The sequence below is a fragment of the Saimiri boliviensis genome, chromosome 4 (assembly GCF_048565385.1).
Source record: "Saimiri boliviensis isolate mSaiBol1 chromosome 4, mSaiBol1.pri, whole genome shotgun sequence".
In the NCBI taxonomy this organism is placed as follows: Eukaryota; Metazoa; Chordata; class Mammalia; order Primates; family Cebidae; genus Saimiri; species Saimiri boliviensis.
This window is the reverse complement of record NC_133452.1, coordinates 58,696,843-58,702,073: the sequence shown is the minus strand read 5'-3', so window position 1 is coordinate 58,702,073 and position 5,231 is coordinate 58,696,843. Positions and strand designations below refer to the sequence as shown.

The following is a 5,231-nucleotide window of genomic DNA, read 5'->3' as shown; positions in this document are numbered from 1 at the left end:
TTGAGACAGAGTCTTGATTTGTCACCCAGGCTGGAGTGTAGTGGTGTAACCATGACTCACCACAGCCTCAAACGTCTAGATTCAAGCAATCTTCCTTCCTCAGCCTTTGGAGTAGCTGGGACTATATGCAGGTGCCACCATGCTCTGCTAATTTTTTTGTAATTTTGTAGAGATCCAATTTTCAAAAAATCTCAACAATCCTAGCTTTAACTTCCTAGCACTCTTTTTTGTTCTTTGAATTCTCCTTATTCATAGTGTTCTGGTTTTATATGATTGCTCAGTTTGGTTTTTTTTTTTTTTTTTTTTTTTTTTTTGAGACGGAGTTTCGCTCTTGTTACCCAGGCTGGAGTGCAATGGCGCGATCTCGGCTCACCGCAACCTCCGCCTCCTGGGTTCAGGCAATTCTCCTGCCTCAGCCTCCGGAGTAGCTGGGATTACAGGCACGCGCCACCATGCCCAGCTAATTTTTTTTGTATTTTTAGTAGAGACGGGGTTTCACTGTGTTGACCAGGATGGTCTCGATCTCTTGACCTCGTGATCCACCCGCCTCGGCCTCCCAAAGTGCTGGGATTACAGGCTTGAGCCACCGCGCCCGGCTCAGTTTGGTTTTTATGGATAGAGTGTTTTCTCTTATTTGGATGGAGTATAACTATCGTCTTTTATCTTTAGAAGTTTACGTCTACTTCCTGCATTATTTCTGTTTCCTCTGATTTCCTTTTTTGCCTATTTACTTTTTTTGTTTTTGAGACAGAGTCTTGCTTTGTTGCCCAGACTTGAGGGCAGTGTTGAGATTTCAGCTCACTGCAACCTCCACCTCCCGGTTGAAGCAATTCTCCTGCCTCAGCTTCCTGAGTAGCTGGGATTACTAGCATGTGCCATCATGCCTGGCTAATTTTTGTATTTTCAGTAGAGATGGGGTTTCACCATGTTGGCCAGGCTGGTCTCAAATGCCTGGCCTCAAGTGATCTGCCCACCTTGGCCTCCCAAAGTGCTGGGATTACTGGCATGAGCCACTGCACTTGGCCTATTTACTTCGATTTCTCTCTTTTTTTTTTTTTTTTCGGAATGAGTCTCTGTCACCCAGACTGGAGTGCAGTAGCTGCATCTCGGTTCACTGCAAACGCCACCTCCAGAGCTCAAGCAGTTCTGCCTCAGCCTCCCGAGTAGCTGGGATTACAGGCGCTTGACACTGTGCCTAGCTAATTTTTGTATTTTTAGTAGAGACAGGGTTTCACCATGTTGGCCAGGCTGGTCTTGAACTCTTGACCTCAGGTGATTTGCCTGTCTCGGCTTCTCCAAATGCTGGGATTACAGGTGTGACCCACCACACCCAGCCTGATTCTGTTTTCTATAGTTACACATTAGATTTTGAGAAGGTAGGGTGTATACGCCTGATTTATCCAAGAATTTATAAATTACACTTTCTAAAAAACTTACTTCCTGTAACTCTTGACTTTAAAACTTACCATGCAGCACTTTCGGAGGCCAAGGCAGGCAGATCACGAGATCAAGAGATGGAGATCATTCTGGCCAACATGGTGAAACCCATCTCTACTAAAAATACAAAAATTAGCCGGGCATGGTGGCACGCCTGTAGTCCTAGCTGAGGTAGGAGAATCGCTTGAACCCAGGAGGTGGAGGTTTCAGTGAGCTGAGATTGCACCACTGCACTCCAGCCTGGCAACAGAGTGAGACTTTGTCTCAAAAAAAACAAAAAACAAAACAAAACAAAACAACAAAAAAACTTACCACGAGGCAGATGGTGTAACCTGGAGTGTCAGAAGCTCATTGAAGGCCTGGTGAGAGACAATGGCCAAGAACAAATGAAGAAGGCAGAAGTCCCCAGGAATGTGTTTCACACAGCCAGCCAAAAAAACCTAAAGGCCAAAAACAAAGCAAAACCAGTTGCCACTAATACATATATATATTTTTTGAGATGTCGTTTCACTCTTGTTGCCCAGGCTAGAGTGCAATGGCGTAATCTCGGCTCACTGCAACCTCTGCCTCCCGGGTTCAAGCAATTCTCTTGCCTCAGCCTCCCAAGTAGCTAGGAACAGGTATGCACTACCAAGGCTATCCAATTTTGTATTTTTAATAGAGATGGGGTTTCACCATGGTGGCCAGGTTGGTCTTGAACTCCTGACCTCAGGTGATCTGCCCACATTGGCTTTCCAAAGTGCTGGGATTATAGGCGTAAGGCACCACACCCAGCCTGAGTTACCACTAATTTTAAAAAGATGAACATTGTAAATGATGAAAAAATTAGCAGAGTACATAAAGCTTTTGTAAATATACAAAAGGAACTTGCACACTTCTCAAAAGGCCTTTTTTTTTGAGACGGAGTTTCGCTCTTGTTGCCCAGGCTGGAGTGCAATGGCGTGATCTCGGCTCACCGCAACCCCCGCCTCCTGGGTTCAGGCAATTCTCCTGCCTCAGCCTCCTGAGTAGCTGGGATTACAGGCACGCGCCACCATGTCCAGCTAATTTTTTTTGTATTTTAGTAGAGACGGGGTTTCACCATGTTGACCAGGATAGTCTCGATCTCTTGACCTCGTGATCCACCCGCCTCGGCCTCCCAAAGTGCTGGGATTACAGGCTTGAGCCACCGTGCCCGGCCATTCAAAAGGCCTTTTTTTAACCTCTCCAAAAAGAACTGATTCCTCAGCAGTGTCATGAAAGTAAACCAGTTAGTGTCGACAAAGCTACAAAATTAATGGCTCAGTTGTAATACAGTGATGGTGCATCTACCAAAAGACCAATAAATCATAAATGTTTTATTTAAAAAAACTTACCATTAGCAATAAACTCAGTAACTGAATTCGTATAAATATTTGTCCTCAGAAAACATGGGCTTTTAAATTTTAATCTGACTGATGTTTTGAGATAGTGATTGATGAGACCCCAGTCATGGGGTGGGACCCCAGTGATAGTGATTAATGGGACCTCCTAACTTTCTACCTTTGTCTATGAGTGGTCTAGAAAGACTAGGGAAGTATTAGGAGTTTTGGGGACTTCGAGCTTCGAGCTACAGCTATAAAAAGCGGTTAGAAGCTATAGTCAGGTTGGGTGTGGTAGCTCACGCCTGTAATCCAAGCACTTTGGAGGCCAAGGCGGGCGGATCACCTGAGGTCGGGAGTTCAAGACCAGCCTGACCAACATGGTGAAACCCCGTCTTTAAAAAAAAAAGAAGCTACAGTCAATAAATAATTTTGTAAACTCTAACTAGCATGACCCATAGACCCAGCAAGAGGGGCCCCTGCCCTTAACCCGGCATGTCACAAACCCCAAAATGCATTTCTTAAATAACACACAGACACCTTTGTTACTTGGAATTCAGCATACAGGCTGGCATTGTGTGACTTACAAACTTAAATATCCACTCCAGACCCCAGGGAAACACTTCACATCACTTGCTCTGTGTCTACAAAACAAAAGGCAACCGAATACAAATGACATAAAGCTTAATGGTTTCTGCTGCTGTCGAAGAAAGAGAAAGACCTTGCTTTGGAATGTGAGGAGGATTCCGAACAGCAGAAACAGATAAGAGAAAAGACAAAATAATTAGCTTGTCAAATAAATTTCTTCTTCTCAGTGTGAATGCAATAGCTTTTGGCCTAATAGAGTATCTTTTCCTAGTGTCAAGCATTTCTTGCTTCTCTTAGGACACTAGACATACTCACAAATTAGGGTTGAATTTCAGATGGGTAGCTGAGGAACATTTTGCAAAACTGAGCACTTTTATATTATTCCTAAATGTTTGTATAGATAAAGTGTGATATTGATTCTTTACATTTGTAGCAAAAGGGACATGGAACATTAGAATTGCAGATTTTTTTTTTTTTTTTTTTTTTTTTTTTTTTTTTTTTTTTGAGTCTCTGTTGCACAAGTTGGAGTGTAGTGGCACGATCTCAGCTCACTGTAACCTCTCCCTCCTGGGTTAAAACTATTTTCCTGCCTCAGCCTCCTGAGTAGCTGGGATTACAGGTGCCTGCCACCACGCCCAGCTAATTTTTGTATTTTCAGTAGAGATGAGATTTTACCTTGTTGGCTAGACTGGTTTTGAACTCCTGACCCCAGTTGATCTGCCCGTCTTGGCTTCCCAAAGTGCTGGGATTACAGGTGTGAGCTGCCATGCCTGGTTTTCATTACATTTTCAAAAAAATAAATTAAAAAACTTTAGCCTTATCTACATAATTTTAAGTTTTGTTATTAAACTTTAGTTCATGGCCAGGCATGGTGGCTCACACCTGTAATCCAAGCACTTTGGAGCCAAGGCGGGCGGATCACCTGAGGTTGGGAGTTCAAGACCAGCCTGACCAACATGGTGAAACCCCGTCTTAGAAAAATAAACTATGGACTGAGTGCCAGAACTTAAAGAAAAAAAAGAAAATAATAAAATAAAATAAAAATAAATAAAAAATTTTTAGTTCATTTATTGTTTTAAAGTTTTAGTAGATAATCATCATAGTTTTTATGATTAATCATTAATCATAATCTGAAAATAATTCGGTGATTATTTTACAATTTCTGTAAAATAATGTAAATGTAATATAAAATGTAAATGTAAAGTTTTGTTTACATTCGCTTTAATTCATATTTATATACTGTAGGGGAAAAGGCCTTCTGAAGGCTCACTGAAAATCACTGTCATAGGGCAGTTTAATAGAACAGGCATACAAATGTATTTAACAATTACACGATGAGCACCAGAGGAAAATCACAGAGTGATTGCCCACCCTCATTGTAGTTCAGAAGCTTATAAACCATACTAGCAAAACAGGTTGTGGAAGTAGGGAGAATTCTGTTACTAGGGAGAATGAATGGATTAGAGAACAGAGATTAAATTGTATATTATCCTGTGAAAAGCTCTGTTCTGGTGTAGTTATATTCTTGGTCATCCAGGGAGGAAAAAAATTGTTTGTTTGTTTGTTTGTTTGTTTTTTGATGGTCTAGATCTCTGGAAGATAAAGAAACTCCAATTTTACAGAGAGTGGAGGTAGGGAGGGGGGTAAGTCAGAGAGACCTTGAGGCTTCCTCAGTTCACCAAGCCATATATGGTGCTATTGGTTTCTGAGCTCCAACAACACTTTCATTTTCATTTTCTTTTTTTGAGACGGAGTTTTGCCCTTGTCGCTCAGGCTGGAGTGTAATGCTGCAGTCTCAGCTCACTGCAACCTCTGCCTCCCGGGTTCAAGCCATTTTCCTGCCTCAGCCTCCCAAGTAGCTGGGAT

General features: G+C 42.2%; 1 pseudogene; it reads left to right on the top strand.

Annotated features, from left to right (window-relative positions):
• The first annotated feature begins 1,809 nt into the window (after positions 1-1,809).
• LOC120363245 (ribosomal biogenesis factor-like) lies at positions 1,810-2,728 on the top strand (annotated as a pseudogene).
• Positions 2,729-5,231: the final 2,503 nt, after the last annotated feature.